This window comes from Hyla sarda, unplaced genomic scaffold, assembly GCF_029499605.1.
Source record: "Hyla sarda isolate aHylSar1 unplaced genomic scaffold, aHylSar1.hap1 scaffold_535, whole genome shotgun sequence".
In the NCBI taxonomy this organism is placed as follows: Eukaryota; Metazoa; Chordata; class Amphibia; order Anura; family Hylidae; genus Hyla; species Hyla sarda.
The window spans coordinates 78,658-96,200 of NW_026610546.1; the positions used below are offsets into that span (position 1 = coordinate 78,658).

A 17,543-nucleotide genomic window follows, 5' to 3' on the forward strand; every position below is an offset into this window, starting at 1 on the left:
CTTTTTATTTAGAATTCATAACATTTTACAAAGTGCATTACGATTTATAAATATAATTTTTTTTCAATAAAAACAAATTTTGATAATAAAATCACATATAACAATAAAAGTTCACATAAATACAATCATAATACACTTAAAATGGGCACTTGGTGGCTTTACAAAAGGGCGTTCCATTCATTAAAATACCATTTTCTAGCTAATAAAGGATAATATTTCTTGTCTAATAAAAAGTACTGGTACATATCACTAAAACAAAGAGCTAAAACATCATTCACAGATAAAATCTCATGTTTAAAAAGTAAAATGTTTCTGGCATTCCATAGAGCTGCTTTAACACAGTTTATGATCTTCCATGCCATTGTCTCTTGAGTCCGTATTGGGCATTCCAGACATCCATAAAAAACAGCTGCAGAGTTTAAGTCCTTTATTTCTGTTATCTTCTTCACCAGAGGGAGTATTTTAGTCCATATCCTTTTTGCATAAAAACAAGTCCAGAAAAGGTGGTACACGGTCTCGGGTTCCTGGCAGCCCTCCCTCGGGCATACTGCAGTGTTGGCCATCCTTCTTCGGTGCTGGAATGCCCGGCATGGAAGACACTCGTGTATGCAGCTCCAGGCCAGATCTTTCTGTGAATTAAAAAGATAAATCATATTTGCCATCTTCCATATTTTCCTGCATTTCTCTTCATTAAAATTATTCACAGGGGCAATAAAACCACTTTCTTTAATATATTTTAACATTTTTTTGCTATTAGTTACTTCATTAATACTTTTTCCGTTAAAGTTGTACAAGTTGAAAATTTTCTCTAAAATCTTGTATTGTTGGGGAAGATTAAAAGCATAAGGACAGCTTAAAACAGTTTTAAACCACCCATTCCTCCTCATAAAAAAACCTGTATTAAAACGGATAAAATATGACCAGTAACTATCCTTAAAAAGTGTGCTAACACACATGCTAAAAAACTTGGTAAAAAGGAACGCCCTGATGTCGGGGAAGTCCTTTCCACCCATACCTTTTGGCATCATGACGATCTCTCTTCTCAATTTTTCACTCTTGGAGCTCCATAAAAAGGTAAAACATGCTTTAATAATTTTATTTAAAATCATTTCGGGGGGTGGAAAGACCATGCCAAGATACAATAAAATGGGTAAAATCACCATCTTTGTAACTAAAACCTTCCCCTCCATCGTTAGCTTTCTCATGTTCCACATACAAATTTTTGTGTTTATTTTTTGAGCCACCAAGTCCCAGCTATTAAAACCATTGTTTGACTCACTGAAGGAGACCCCTAAAATCTGCACAGACTCAGACACAGGAATGGGTAAATCCCTTAAAAACAGTCCTCCTATATTTAAAACACTGCTTTTATTAAAATTTACCTTAAAACCGGAGGCACAACAAAAAAATTCAACTTGCTTTAGGGCTTTTTGAAGCGATGGGGTGTCCCTTCCGAGCACTGCCACATCGTCCATGTACCCCACTACTTTAGCCTCTAGTCCCCCTCCTCCCGGCAGGGGGACCCCTCTTATTTGCTTATCCCTCCTCAAGGTGCATAGTAGAGGCTCAAGCGCACATATGAAAAGTAGTGGGGACAAAGGACACCCCTGCTTCACTCCGGAATTTAAAATCACATCCTGTGTCTTAAAACCGTTAACTAAAATCTTGCTTGTGCAGTTTTTATAAAAGGCCTTAAGAGACAATAAAAAGCCTTCAGGTATACCCATTTTCTCTAAAACCTTAAAAAGATAAAAATGTGACACTCTGTCAAAAGCCTTCTCGAAGTCTAAGGATAAAATGGCTAGTTTTCCGTTTCTAGACTTTGTGTCACTAATCACATCTTTTAAAAGGTTAAGATTTTCCCATATGCTCCTCCCAGGCACCCCACAGACCTGATTTGAATGGATTATTTTCTCTATTACACTTTTTAATCTATTTGCGCACAGTTTTGCCATCACTTTGTAGTCACAGTTGAGGAGGGTGATTGGTCTCCAGTTCTTTAGATCTGACCGGTCTCCCTTTTTGAACAGCAGGGAGACATCACCCTTCCTCCATGAACCTGGGAGGGCTTTTGTTTTAAATACTTCTGTAAAAAGGGAAAAAAGGTCATCTTTTAAAACACCATAAAAAATGACATAAAACTCAATGGGTATACCGTCAGGACCAGGCACCTTACCGGATTTAAAACTCCTGATCGTCTCTAAAACCTCCTGTTCCGAGATCTCCCTCTGTAAAAGAGACTGGGACACAGGGTCTAAAACATTGGTAATCTCCTTCAATGAGTCATTCATAAAATCAATATCAATATTTTTTGTATTAAAAAGATCCGCATAAAATGAATGTACCCTTTTTAAAATACCCTGTACATCTTTTTCTCCTTGTATATTATCAATTAAAACCTTTTTATCCGTTACTTTCTTAAAAAAATACCTGGAGCAGGTCTCGTTCTCTTCAAGGTGCTTTATTTTGGATCTGAAAATTATCTCTTTTCCCTTCTGCTCCAGGCACTGTTTTATTTCTTTTTTTAAGTCAGTAATTTCTCTATAAACCTCTATACCATTGTCTCTGAATTTGTACAGGGTTTGCAGACGGGTATTTAGAAGGGAGTAAAACTCACGCTTCTCTTTAGCTCTAGAGATCCCTACTCTAATAAAAAACTCTTTTATTTTTATTTTCATTTTCTCCCACCATATACTGATGGGAGTGTTAGGATCTCTTACCCGTCTGCAGTCCTTGTAGAAGTTGATAAAATCGGATAAAACCTGCGGATCTTCTAAAAGGGATACATTCATCTTCCAGGCATTCCTCCCAGTCTTTTTTCTAAAATCACTCTTCACCTTAAAAGATAAAAGTTTGTGATCAGAAAAAACATTGGTTAAAACATCACACTTAAAAGGCAGTACTTGATAAGAACAGAAGATAAAATCGATCCTGGAGCTGCAGTTTGCGTTGCTCCAGGTCACACCGTCTCTTTCTGGTAAAATACTATTGCATTTCTTAAAAACATCAGTAAGTCTAAAATCAATAATCATATTTTTTAACATAGAAGATGTTTTATCATAGTTTCTACTTACTGAATTGGTAAAACGGTGCTCCCCCCTTAAAATACAATTAAAATCACCTGCTAAAATAAGAGGTTCAGAATCATTGATAAAAAGGGGTAAAATCTCTAACATCCGTGCTCTATCATTTTTATTGGGTGAACCATAAAAATTTAAAAACTGCCATTTAATACCATCAATAAAAGCTTTAACCAATAAAATTCTGCCTGGTAAAATCTCATGAATAAAATCAATAAAAGCATTTCCTTTAAAAAGTATGGCGACCCCTGCTGATCTGGATTCGTTAGATCCAGACCAGACTGATGGACCGTGTACCCAATCTTTTTTATACTTTTCATAATTTAAACTATGCGGGATGCCGCACTCCTGCAGGAAAACCACAGAAGCAGCAAAAATAGACAAGTAGTTAAAAAGGGCAACCCGTTTCGCTCGTGAACTTATACTTCTTACATTCATAGACAATCCGGACAACTCAGCCATTGGAGATGTAAAAAAAAGGGAGGCTCAGATAACAAACTAAAAACCAGATTGCGCACTGGAGCTCTCGTTACCCCCCACCTCTGACTCTACCGTACACATAGAGGAAGCCGGAGAGGAACCACCATCGCTCGAGCAGCCCCCCTCTTCCAAGACCACAGGTGTATAGACGGAGTACATTGGTAAGAACAGCTTCTGGGCTCCATTCTCTTTTTCGGCGTCCACCTCTTGCCCCTCCATAGGGGTCGGGTGCGTACTTAGGTCCGTTTCCGGGACCTCGGAGATGGTCACCCCTGAAACCTCCTCCTGGCTGGGAGGAGGAGGGGTATCCACCGCTGGGACCTGTGGAGGAGCTTCACTTGGAGCCCCCGTCACGACAGGAACTTCCATCTGCTCCTCCTGGACCACCTCCGAGTCCGGACGCCCTTTGGAGCCCCTTCGTCTTTTCACCTTTGCTACTCCGTCCGGGTTTTCACACTCAGGGGGACCCCGAGCAGGAGGACCTTCCGGGGTGGAATCGGGCACCTCTCGCTCTTCCACCTTCTCTGAGGTATCTGCCCGATCCCCTCTCGCATTTCTCTTCCCCGGCCTCCTCTCATTTGGGGTCCCCCTTTCCACCTGTGCCTCTTTCTCCTGGGGTTCTTTTGGGGGGGCCGTGGTCTCCATCTCACAGCTTACCTCTTCTTGTGGGTGGTGCTCCTCCTCTCTGGCTTTTCCCCAGGCTGGTCTCCGGACGTCTCTCTTGGGTTGCCCTTGCTGTTCTGTGGTTTTTTTTGGTCTGTGGGGACAGAAAGCATACACGTGACCAAAGTGACGGCAAAAATTACATCTCAAACCCTTATCACATTTTTCTGTTTCATGTTGCATGCTTCCACATTTCTTACAGGAACTTTCACAATTTTCCTTTATGTGCCCATAACGTTGGCACCTTCTGCAGAAGTTTGGCATTCCCGCAAAAAAGAGGTCGCCACACACATTGTTTAATTTAAAACGAGCAGGCGGTAATAGTATCCCCCCTGGGAGGGTGGGGTCTTTGTTGCACGTGACTTGATATCGCCATTTTGAGGTCCAGACACCACAGTCGTTCATGATTTTTCCTCTGAACTCCACCTTTTTAAAGTAGGCTGCCAGGAACCCATCGATCTCTCTCTGATTTACAAAAGGGGAGTACATCTTCACGACAATCAACTTGGTTTCATCTAGGACGTGCTCGACAATTTGGATACCCTTAAGCCTCGGATCATCTTGCTTTGGAATTTTCATTACTGCATCTAAGAATACGCCTTCCCCTATGAAAGTGCAGTCGTAGATCCTCCGCTTAGGGTAATCCTGGATGGCCAAAATCTCTCGCTTACGAACATTAAGAATCTTGTCGAGCACGTCCTCTATCACGAACCTCATGCCACGTGCATCCGCCGCATCACCTGTGAGAATAACCCGCACAGTGTGTTTAATCCGGGCATAAGCCGGTACCGAACCAGGATCTGGATCTTCATCCATGGTTCATTCGTGTTTTGGTCTGGTTCTCTCCGCTCCAACCAACCAGCCAATTCGCTCAAACCTCTCTCCACCCGAAGGCTTTGAGAGGCGATCGCAACCCGTTACCCTGGGACTAAGCCCTCTCCCCAATAGCAACAAGTGGGTGAAGCCCAGGCAATAAACCTGGGCGATCCCACAAGGCCGAGGAGAGGGGTACCCGAGTACCTTCTGACCAGATCTCCTGTATTACTACACTTGATCTTAGCCAAAAGGCCGAGAAGCGATAACCGTGAAAGGGGCGGGCCCAACAAGGTCCCCTTCATGGGCACTATCACTGCTTGCTGTCAGGGAGGCTGCCAGACAATTTTCCATGCACACTCTGGGCTGGGGGGCAGTCAACCACCAGTACACACAGCAGAACCTAAACCCATACCATTATTGCTAAGCAGCAAGACAGGGGCCCATTGCACTCCCACGGGGCCTTTTTAAATGCAATCCATAACCCGGATTTGCCAGGAACCCTTCTTACTCCTCCTACTTGCATGTGACACTGGGCTTAGGATCTGCATAGGAAACACACACACAAGCACACACCTACCTTTGTTGCCTGCAGATGCCTCCTTGGCTGTCCCCAAACGGTATCAAACCAACACCCACGGGAAGCTGTAAGCATAGAGGACATGCCTGCACCCCATTGGACTTACCTGTGTGGGTTAAATCCGGGTTATTTGACAACCTATGGCGGTGATGGTTCTGCTCAGGCAGAGCAGTGCTGATGCTCCTCATAAAGCTGTCGCTGCTGTGAAGGTTCTAGGTGACATCACAAATCCCTATGGTTACATACACAACAAAGCTGGGTTGTTGTTGTTTACACTCTGCAAGGCCTGTGGAAGTGAGTGACATCATAGCACTGTAGTTCTGAGGGTTCTAGATGGATGCAACAATCTCCTGTTGCTTCTATGAAGGCCGTAATAGACGACATCACCAAACAGCTCCATAGTCACATACACAGCAAAGGAGAGATGTTGTTTACACCTAGTGATGTCAGTGGTATTGAGTGACATCATAGCACAGTGCTAAGGCTCCTGGGCCTGGACACAGCAGCGGCTGCAATATCTCAACGGAGAATACGTTTATATATATGTGTGTGTGTGCGCGTATATATATATATATATATATATATATATATATTTCTCCGCCGAAATCACTTTTAAACCCATTTCCACCTTTTTTTTCCCTTCTCTTCCTCTTACTTTTTTTTCACGTTTTTTTACGTTTTTCTCCTTTTCGCCTCTTTTCTGGGCGTATTATTCTTCTTTTTCTTCTTTTTTTTCGTCTAATGCATACCCCATCAGTGCAGCAATGCTTATTCAATACCGCCAGCAGATGGAGACACTGGGGGATAATTTTCTAAGGATTTATACTGATTTTTCCTGTCTGAATTTGTCGCACAGAAAGTTGCAGGCCAAATATGTGCGACATTTCTGCGACTTTAGCTTCTAGAGCATTTTTACAACATTATACATAGGTGCTGAATACATAAAAAGCGACTGTTCAGCGACAGACAAGTCGCATCGGCTGAAAGTAGGCCAGAATGTCAGTCCATGTTGGAGCAGGTTTAGATACAGTCTAAAGCATAGATCTCAAAGTCTGTGCACAGAATTTAGCAAGGGCCTCGCACCTTCTGATGCATCAGGTAGGTGCACAATAGCATAGCCTAACCCTCTGTACTTTGGTCTATATTGATGCGGGACATAGACAGCCAGCTGATGACCAATCCATTAGTGCAATGGATGGCTGGAAGCATTTGTCTTTGCCTTTGCAATACCACAGAAGCAATGCATGGTCAATGTACAGCAATGACACACCTGTGTGAACAGCCAGGAGACCCCCCCCCCATGTTATGTTACATAGTTACATAGTTAGTACGGTCGAAAAAAGACATATGTCCATCAAGTTCAACCAGGGAATTAAGGGGTAGGGGTGTGGCGCGATATTGGGGAAGGGATGAGATTTTATATTTCTTCATAAGCATTAATCTTATTTTGTCAATTAGGAACATTCAGCACCCACCCGCTATCAAGGCAGCTGCCTATCATGTCATGCCCTACCTGCACAGGTGTGCTGGCTACTCAAATGATCCAATTAAGGAGGCCATTTAGTCAGCAGCAGCAGAAGTCCTGTGCCTGGACGCTCCAACAGCGGCCAGACACAAGCAGAAGCAGAAGCAGCAGAAGCAGCAGCAGCACCACCTTTTGTTTTTTGGCTGCAGAAGCAGCAGCAGCAAGGCCCACAGGGCTGGCTAGCTGGCTAGCCAGCAAGCAGGTAGCAATGAAAGTAGGAATCTTTCTTTTTAACCCTGTAAGGGGGTGGTGCACTGTACCCGAAGATACTGCCATATCGGGTCAATGCATAGGGCGACGGAAGCAAGCTTCGAAATCAGCCCCCGTTCTCAAAAATCCATTTAATATATGGTCCCCAGATAGGGGACGTATCAGATATTAAACTGATAAGAACAGATACTACACTTGATCTTAGCCAAAAGGCCGAGAAGCGATAACCGTGAAAGGGGCGGGCCCAACAAGGTCCCCTTCATGGGCACTATCACTGCTTGCTGTCAGGGAGGCTGCCAGACAATTTTCCATGCACACTCTGGGCTGGGGGGCAGTCAACCACCAGTACACACAGCAGAACCTAAACCCATACCATTATTGCTAAGCAGCAAGACAGGGGCCCATTGCACTCCCACGGGGCCTTTTTAAATGCAATCCATAACCCGGATTTGCCAGGAACCCTTCTTACTCCTCCTACTTGCATGTGACACTGGGCTTAGGATCTGCATAGGAAACACACACACAAGCACACACCTACCTTTGTTGCCTGCAGATGCCTCCTTGGCTGTCCCCAAACGGTATCAAACCAACACCCACGGGAAGCTGTAAGCATAGAGGACATGCCTGCACCCCATTGGACTTACCTGTGTGGGTTAAATCCGGGTTATTTGACAACCTATGGCGGTGATGGTTCTGCTCAGGCAGAGCAGTGCTGATGCTCCTCATAAAGCTGTCGCTGCTGTGAAGGTTCTAGGTGACATCACAAATCCCTATGGTTACATACACAACAAAGCTGGGTTGTTGTTGTTTACACTCTGCAAGGCCTGTGGAAGTGAGTGACATCATAGCACTGTAGTTCTGAGGGTTCTAGATGGATGCAACAATCTCCTGTTGCTTCTATGAAGGCCGTAATAGACGACATCACCAAACAGCTCCATAGTCACATACACAGCAAAGGAGAGATGTTGTTTACACCTAGTGATGTCAGTGGTATTGAGTGACATCATAGCACAGTGCTAAGGCTCCTGGGCCTGGACACAGCAGCGGCTGCAATATCTCAACGGAGAATACGTTTATATATATGTGTGTGTGTGCGCGTATATATATATATATATATATATATATATATATATATATTTCTCCGCCGAAATCACTTTTAAACCCATTTCCACCTTTTTTTCCCTTCTCTTCCTCTTACTTTTTTTTCACGTTTTTTTACGTTTTTCTCCTTTTCGCCTCTTTTCTGGGCGTATTATTCTTCTTTTTCTTCTTTTTTTTCGTCTAATGCATACCCCATCAGTGCAGCAATGCTTATTCAATACCGCCAGCAGATGGAGACACTGGGGGATAATTTTCTAAGGATTTATACTGATTTTTCCTGTCTGAATTTGTCGCACAGAAAGTTGCAGGCCAAATATGTGCGACATTTCTGCGACTTTAGCTTCTAGAGCATTTTTACAACATTATACATAGGTGCTGAATACATAAAAAGCGACTGTTCAGCGACAGACAAGTCGCATCGGCTGAAAGTAGGCCAGAATGTCAGTCCATGTTGGAGCAGGTTTAGATACAGTCTAAAGCATAGATCTCAAAGTCTGTGCACAGAATTTAGCAAGGGCCTCGCACCTTCTGATGCATCAGGTAGGTGCACAATAGCATAGCCTAACCCTCTGTACTTTGGTCTATATTGATGCGGGACATAGACAGCCAGCTGATGACCAATCCATTAGTGCAATGGATGGCTGGAAGCATTTGTCTTTGCCTTTGCAATACCACAGAAGCAATGCATGGTCAATGTACAGCAATGACACACCTGTGTGAACAGCCAGGAGACCCCCCCCCCATGTTATGTTACATAGTTACATAGTTAGTACGGTCGAAAAAAGACATATGTCCATCAAGTTCAACCAGGGAATTAAGGGGTAGGGGTGTGGCGCGATATTGGGGAAGGGATGAGATTTTATATTTCTTCATAAGCATTAATCTTATTTTGTCAATTAGGAACATTCAGCACCCACCCGCTATCAAGGCAGCTGCCTATCATGTCATGCCCTACCTGCACAGGTGTGCTGGCTACTCAAATGATCCAATTAAGGAGGCCATTTAGTCAGCAGCAGCAGAAGTCCTGTGCCTGGACGCTCCAACAGCGGCCAGACACAAGCAGAAGCAGAAGCAGCAGAAGCAGCAGCAGCACCACCTTTTGTTTTTTGGCTGCAGAAGCAGCAGCAGCAAGGCCCACAGGGCTGGCTAGCTGGCTAGCCAGCAAGCAGGTAGCAATGAAAGTAGGAATCTTTCTTTTTAACCCTGTAAGGGGGTGGTGCACTGTACCCGAAGATACTGCCATATCGGGTCAATGCATAGGGCGACGGAAGCAAGCTTCGAAATCAGCCCCCGTTCTCAAAAATCCATTTAATATATGGTCCCCAGATAGGGGACGTATCAGATATTAAACTGATAAGAACAGATACTACACTTGATCTTAGCCAAAAGGCCGAGAAGCGATAACCGTGAAAGGGGCGGGCCCAACAAGGTCCCCTTCATGGGCACTATCACTGCTTGCTGTCAGGGAGGCTGCCAGACAATTTTCCATGCACACTCTGGGCTGGGGGGCAGTCAACCACCAGTACACACAGCAGAACCTAAACCCATACCATTATTGCTAAGCAGCAAGACAGGGGCCCATTGCACTCCCACGGGGCCTTTTTAAATGCAATCCATAACCCGGATTTGCCAGGAACCCTTCTTACTCCTCCTACTTGCATGTGACACTGGGCTTAGGATCTGCATAGGAAACACACACACAAGCACACACCTACCTTTGTTGCCTGCAGATGCCTCCTTGGCTGTCCCCAAACGGTATCAAACCAACACCCACGGGAAGCTGTAAGCATAGAGGACATGCCTGCACCCCATTGGACTTACCTGTGTGGGTTAAATCCGGGTTATTTGACAACCTATGGCGGTGATGGTTCTGCTCAGGCAGAGCAGTGCTGATGCTCCTCATAAAGCTGTCGCTGCTGTGAAGGTTCTAGGTGACATCACAAATCCCTATGGTTACATACACAACAAAGCTGGGTTGTTGTTGTTTACACTCTGCAAGGCCTGTGGAAGTGAGTGACATCATAGCACTGTAGTTCTGAGGGTTCTAGATGGATGCAACAATCTCCTGTTGCTTCTATGAAGGCCATAATAGACGACATCACCAAACAGCTCCATAGTCACATACACAGCAAAGGAGAGATGTTGTTTACACCTAGTGATGTCAGTGGTATTGAGTGACATCATAGCACAGTGCTAAGGCTCCTGGGCCTGGACACAGCAGCGGCTGCAATATCTCAACGGAGAATACGTTTATATATATGTGTGTGTGTGCGCGTATATATATATATATATATATATATATATATATATATATATATTTCTCCGCCGAAATCACTTTTAAACCCATTTCCACCTTTTTTTCCCTTCTCTTCCTCTTACTTTTTTTTCACGTTTTTTTACGTTTTTCTCCTTTTCGCCTCTTTTCTGGGCGTATTATTCTTCTTTTTCTTCTTTTTTTTCGTCTAATGCATACCCCATCAGTGCAGCAATGCTTATTCAATACCGCCAGCAGATGGAGACACTGGGGATAATTTTCTAAGGATTTATACTGATTTTTCCTGTCTGAATTTGTCGCACAGAAAGTTGCAGGCCAAATATGTGCGACATTTCTGCGACTTTAGCTTCTAGAGCATTTTTACAACATTATACATAGGTGCTGAATACATAAAAAGCGACTGTTCAGCGACAGACAAGTCGCATCGGCTGAAAGTAGGCCAGAATGTCAGTCCATGTTGGAGCAGGTTTAGATACAGTCTAAAGCATAGATCTCAAAGTCTGTGCACAGAATTTAGCAAGGGCCTCGCACCTTCTGATGCATCAGGTAGGTGCACAATAGCATAGCCTAACCCTCTGTACTTTGGTCTATATTGATGCGGGACATAGACAGCCAGCTGATGACCAATCCATTAGTGCAATGGATGGCTGGAAGCATTTGTCTTTGCCTTTGCAATACCACAGAAGCAATGCATGGTCAATGTACAGCAATGACACACCTGTGTGAACAGCCAGGAGACCCCCCCCCCCATGTTATGTTACATAGTTACATAGTTAGTACGGTCGAAAAAAGACATATGTCCATCAAGTTCAACCAGGGAATTAAGGGGTAGGGGTGTGGCGCGATATTGGGGAAGGGATGAGATTTTATATTTCTTCATAAGCATTAATCTTATTTTGTCAATTAGGAACATTCAGCACCCACCCGCTATCAAGGCAGCTGCCTATCATGTCATGCCCTACCTGCACAGGTGTGCTGGCTACTCAAATGATCCAATTAAGGAGGCCATTTAGTCAGCAGCAGCAGAAGTCCTGTGCCTGGACGCTCCAACAGCGGCCAGACACAAGCAGAAGCAGAAGCAGCAGAAGCAGCAGCAGCACCACCTTTTGTTTTTTGGCTGCAGAAGCAGCAGCAGCAAGGCCCACAGGGCTGGCTAGCTGGCTAGCCAGCAAGCAGGTAGCAATGAAAGTAGGAATCTTTCTTTTTAACCCTGTAAGGGGGTGGTGCACTGTACCCGAAGATACTGCCATATCGGGTCAATGCATAGGGCGACGGAAGCAAGCTTCGAAATCAGCCCCCGTTCTCAAAAATCCATTTAATATATGGTCCCCAGATAGGGGACGTATCAGATATTAAACTGATAAGAACAGATACTACACTTGATCTTAGCCAAAAGGCCGAGAAGCGATAACCGTGAAAGGGGCGGGCCCAACAAGGTCCCCTTCATGGGCACTATCACTGCTTGCTGTCAGGGAGGCTGCCAGACAATTTTCCATGCACACTCTGGGCTGGGGGGCAGTCAAACCACCAGTACACACAGCAGAACCTAAACCCATACCATTATTGCTAAGCAGCAAGACAGGGGCCCATTGCACTCCCACGGGGCCTTTTTAAATGCAATCCATAACCCGGATTTGCCAGGAACCCTTCTTACTCCTCCTACTTGCATGTGACACTGGGCTTAGGATCTGCATAGGAAACACACACACAAGCACACACCTACCTTTGTTGCCTGCAGATGCCTCCTTGGCTGTCCCCAAACGGTATCAAACCAACACCCACGGGAAGCTGTAAGCATAGAGGACATGCCTGCACCCCATTGGACTTACCTGTGTGGGTTAAATCCGGGTTATTTGACAACCTATGGCGGTGATGGTTCTGCTCAGGCAGAGCAGTGCTGATGCTCCTCATAAAGCTGTCGCTGCTGTGAAGGTTCTAGGTGACATCACAAATCCCTATGGTTACATACACAACAAAGCTGGGTTGTTGTTGTTTACACTCTGCAAGGCCTGTGGAAGTGAGTGACATCATAGCACTGTAGTTCTGAGGGTTCTAGATGGATGCAACAATCTCCTGTTGCTTCTATGAAGGCCGTAATAGACGACATCACCAAACAGCTCCATAGTCACATACACAGCAAAGGAGAGATGTTGTTTACACCTAGTGATGTCAGTGGTATTGAGTGACATCATAGCACAGTGCTAAGGCTCCTGGGCCTGGACACAGCAGCGGCTGCAATATCTCAACGGAGAATACGTTTATATATATGTGTGTGTGTGCGCGTATATATATATATATATATATATATATATATATATATATATTTCTCCGCCGAAATCACTTTTAAACCCATTTCCACCTTTTTTTCCCTTCTCTTCCTCTTACTTTTTTTTCACGTTTTTTTACGTTTTTCTCCTTTTCGCCTCTTTTCTGGGCGTATTATTCTTCTTTTTCTTCTTTTTTTTCGTCTAATGCATACCCCATCAGTGCAGCAATGCTTATTCAATACCGCCAGCAGATGGAGACACTGGGGGATAATTTTCTAAGGATTTATACTGATTTTTCCTGTCTGAATTTGTCGCACAGAAAGTTGCAGGCCAAATATGTGCGACATTTCTGCGACTTTAGCTTCTAGAGCATTTTTACAACATTATACATAGGTGCTGAATACATAAAAAGCGACTGTTCAGCGACAGACAAGTCGCATCGGCTGAAAGTAGGCCAGAATGTCAGTCCATGTTGGAGCAGGTTTAGATACAGTCTAAAGCATAGATCTCAAAGTCTGTGCACAGAATTTAGCAAGGGCCTCGCACCTTCTGATGCATCAGGTAGGTGCACAATAGCATAGCCTAACCCTCTGTACTTTGGTCTATATTGATGCGGGACATAGACAGCCAGCTGATGACCAATCCATTAGTGCAATGGATGGCTGGAAGCATTTGTCTTTGCCTTTGCAATACCACAGAAGCAATGCATGGTCAATGTACAGCAATGACACACCTGTGTGAACAGCCAGGAGACCCCCCCCCCATGTTATGTTACATAGTTACATAGTTAGTACGGTCGAAAAAAGACATATGTCCATCAAGTTCAACCAGGGAATTAAGGGGTAGGGGTGTGGCGCGATATTGGGGAAGGGATGAGATTTTATATTTCTTCATAAGCATTAATCTTATTTTGTCAATTAGGAACATTCAGCACCCACCCGCTATCAAGGCAGCTGCCTATCATGTCATGCCCTACCTGCACAGGTGTGCTGGCTACTCAAATGATCCAATTAAGGAGGCCATTTAGTCAGCAGCAGCAGAAGTCCTGTGCCTGGACGCTCCAACAGCGGCCAGACACAAGCAGAAGCAGAAGCAGCAGAAGCAGCAGCAGCACCACCTTTTGTTTTTTGGCTGCAGAAGCAGCAGCAGCAAGGCCCACAGGGCTGGCTAGCTGGCTAGCCAGCAAGCAGGTAGCAATGAAAGTAGGAATCTTTCTTTTTAACCCTGTAAGGGGGTGGTGCACTGTACCCGAAGATACTGCCATATCGGGTCAATGCATAGGGCGACGGAAGCAAGCTTCGAAATCAGCCCCCGTTCTCAAAAATCCATTTAATATATGGTCCCCAGATAGGGGACGTATCAGATATTAAACTGATAAGAACAGATACTACACTTGATCTTAGCCAAAAGGCCGAGAAGCGATAACCGTGAAAGGGGCGGGCCCAACAAGGTCCCCTTCATGGGCACTATCACTGCTTGCTGTCAGGGAGGCTGCCAGACAATTTTCCATGCACACTCTGGGCTGGGGGGCAGTCAACCACCAGTACACACAGCAGAACCTAAACCCATACCATTATTGCTAAGCAGCAAGACAGGGGCCCATTGCACTCCCACGGGGCCTTTTTAAATGCAATCCATAACCCGGATTTGCCAGGAACCCTTCTTACTCCTCCTACTTGCATGTGACACTGGGCTTAGGATCTGCATAGGAAACACACACACAAGCACACACCTACCTTTGTTGCCTGCAGATGCCTCCTTGGCTGTCCCCAAACGGTATCAAACCAACACCCACGGGAAGCTGTAAGCATAGAGGACATGCCTGCACCCCATTGGACTTACCTGTGTGGGTTAAATCCGGGTTATTTGACAACCTATGGCGGTGATGGTTCTGCTCAGGCAGAGCAGTGCTGATGCTCCTCATAAAGCTGTCGCTGCTGTGAAGGTTCTAGGTGACATCACAAATCCCTATGGTTACATACACAACAAAGCTGGGTTGTTGTTGTTTACACTCTGCAAGGCCTGTGGAAGTGAGTGACATCATAGCACTGTAGTTCTGAGGGTTCTAGATGGATGCAACAATCTCCTGTTGCTTCTATGAAGGCCGTAATAGACGACATCACCAAACAGCTCCATAGTCACATACACAGCAAAGGAGAGATGTTGTTTACACCTAGTGATGTCAGTGGTATTGAGTGACATCATAGCACAGTGCTAAGGCTCCTGGGCCTGGACACAGCAGCGGCTGCAATATCTCAACGGAGAATACGTTTATATATATGTGTGTGTGTGCGCGTATATATATATATATATATATATATATATATATATATTTCTCCGCCGAAATCACTTTTAAACCCATTTCCACCTTTTTTTCCCTTCTCTTCCTCTTACTTTTTTTTCACGTTTTTTTACGTTTTTCTCCTTTTCGCCTCTTTTCTGGGCGTATTATTCTTCTTTTTCTTCTTTTTTTTCGTCTAATGCATACCCCATCAGTGCAGCAATGCTTATTCAATACCGCCAGCAGATGGAGACACTGGGGGATAATTTTCTAAGGATTTATACAGATTTTTCCTGTCTGAATTTGTCGCACAGAAAGTTGCAGGCCAAATATGTGCGACATTTCTGCGACTTTAGCTTCTAGAGCATTTTTACAACATTATACATAGGTGCTGAATACATAAAAAGCGACTGTTCAGCGACAGACAAGTCGCATCGGCTGAAAGTAGGCCAGAATGTCAGTCCATGTTGGAGCAGGTTTAGATACAGTCTAAAGCATAGATCTCAAAGTCTGTGCACAGAATTTAGCAAGGGCCTCGCACCTTCTGATGCATCAGGTAGGTGCACAATAGCATAGCCTAACCCTCTGTACTTTGGTCTATATTGATGCGGGACATAGACAGCCAGCTGATGACCAATCCATTAGTGCAATGGATGGCTGGAAGCATTTGTCTTTGCCTTTGCAATACCACAGAAGCAATGCATGGTCAATGTACAGCAATGACACACCTGTGTGAACAGCCAGGAGACCCCCCCCCCATGTTATGTTACATAGTTACATAGTTAGTACGGTCGAAAAAAGACATATGTCCATCAAGTTCAACCAGGGAATTAAGGGGTAGGGGTGTGGCGCGATATTGGGGAAGGGATGAGATTTTATATTTCTTCATAAGCATTAATCTTATTTTGTCAATTAGGAACATTCAGCACCCACCCGCTATCAAGGCAGCTGCCTATCATGTCATGCCCTACCTGCACAGGTGTGCTGGCTACTCAAATGATCCAATTAAGGAGGCCATTTAGTCAGCAGCAGCAGAAGTCCTCTGCCTGGACGCTCCAACAGCGGCCAGACACAAGCAGAAGCAGAAGCAGCAGAAGCAGCAGCAGCACCACCTTTTGTTTTTTGGCTGCAGAAGCAGCAGCAGCAAGGCCCACAGGGCTGGCTAGCTGGCTAGCCAGCAAGCAGGTAGCAATGAAAGTAGGAATCTTTCTTTTTAACCCTGTAAGGGGGTGGTGCACTGTACCCGAAGATACTGCCATATCGGGTCAATGCATAGGGCGACGGAAGCAAGCTTCGAAATCAGCCCCCGTTCTCAAAAATCCATTTAATATATGGTCCCCAGATAGGGGACGTATCAGATATTAAACTGATAAGAACAGATACTACACTTGATCTTAGCCAAAAGGCCGAGAAGCGATAACCGTGAAAGGGGCGGGCCCAACAAGGTCCCCTTCATGGGCACTATCACTGCTTGCTGTCAGGGAGGCTGCCAGACAATTTTCCATGCACACTCTGGGCTGGGGGGCAGTCAACCACCAGTACACACAGCAGAACCTAAACCCATACCATTATTGCTAAGCAGCAAGACAGGGGCCCATTGCACTCCCACGGGGCCTTTTTAAATGCAATCCATAACCCGGATTTGCCAGGAACCCTTCTTACTCCTCCTACTTGCATGTGACACTGGGCTTAGGATCTGCATAGGAAACACACACACAAGCACACACCTACCTTTGTTGCCTGCAGATGCCTCCTTGGCTGTCCTCAAACGGTATCAAACCAACACCCACGGGAAGCTGTAAGCATAGAGGACATGCCTGCACCCCATTGGACTTACCTGTGTGGGTTAAATCCGGGTTATTTGACAACCTATGGCGGTGATGGTTCTGCTCAGGCAGAGCAGTGCTGATGCTCCTCATAAAGCTGTCGCTGCTGTGAAGGTTCTAGGTGACATCACAAATCCCTATGGTTACATACACAACAAAGCTGGGTTGTTGTTGTTTACACTCTGCAAGGCCTGTGGAAGTGAGTGACATCATAGCACTGTAGTTCTGAGGGTTCTAGATGGATGCAACAATCTCCTGTTGCTTCTATGAAGGCAGTAATAGACGACATCACCAAACAGCTCCATAGTCACATACACAGCAAAGGAGAGATGTTGTTTACACCTAGTGATGTCAGTGGTATTGAGTGACATCATAGCACAGTGCTAAGGCTCCTGGGCCTGGACACAGCAGCGGCTGCAATATCTCAACGGAGAATACGTTT

The 17,543-nt window shown here is 44.9% G+C and overlaps 5 non-coding genes and 1 pseudogene across 5 annotated transcripts; all 6 read right to left on the reverse strand.

The window, feature by feature from the left end:
* Positions 1-5,170: 5,170 nt before the first annotated feature.
* LOC130339075 (U2 spliceosomal RNA) lies at positions 5,171-5,303 on the reverse strand (annotated as a pseudogene).
* Positions 5,304-7,385: 2,082 nt separating this feature from the next.
* On the reverse strand, positions 7,386-7,576 carry LOC130339102 (U2 spliceosomal RNA). The gene has a single exon (XR_008879524.1). It is a non-coding gene; the product is annotated as a U2 spliceosomal RNA (small nuclear RNA).
* Positions 7,577-9,663: 2,087 nt separating this feature from the next.
* LOC130339103 (U2 spliceosomal RNA) lies at positions 9,664-9,854 on the reverse strand. The gene has a single exon (XR_008879525.1). It is a non-coding gene; the product is annotated as a U2 spliceosomal RNA (small nuclear RNA).
* A 2,091-nt stretch (positions 9,855-11,945) lies between these two features.
* LOC130339104 (U2 spliceosomal RNA) lies at positions 11,946-12,136 on the reverse strand. Its single transcript, XR_008879526.1, has one exon. It is a non-coding gene; the product is annotated as a U2 spliceosomal RNA (small nuclear RNA).
* A 2,090-nt stretch (positions 12,137-14,226) lies between these two features.
* LOC130339105 (U2 spliceosomal RNA) lies at positions 14,227-14,417 on the reverse strand. The gene has a single exon (XR_008879527.1). It is a non-coding gene; the product is annotated as a U2 spliceosomal RNA (small nuclear RNA).
* A 2,085-nt stretch (positions 14,418-16,502) lies between these two features.
* On the reverse strand, positions 16,503-16,693 carry LOC130339106 (U2 spliceosomal RNA). The gene has a single exon (XR_008879528.1). It is a non-coding gene; the product is annotated as a U2 spliceosomal RNA (small nuclear RNA).
* Between the last annotated feature and the right edge of the window lie 850 nt (positions 16,694-17,543).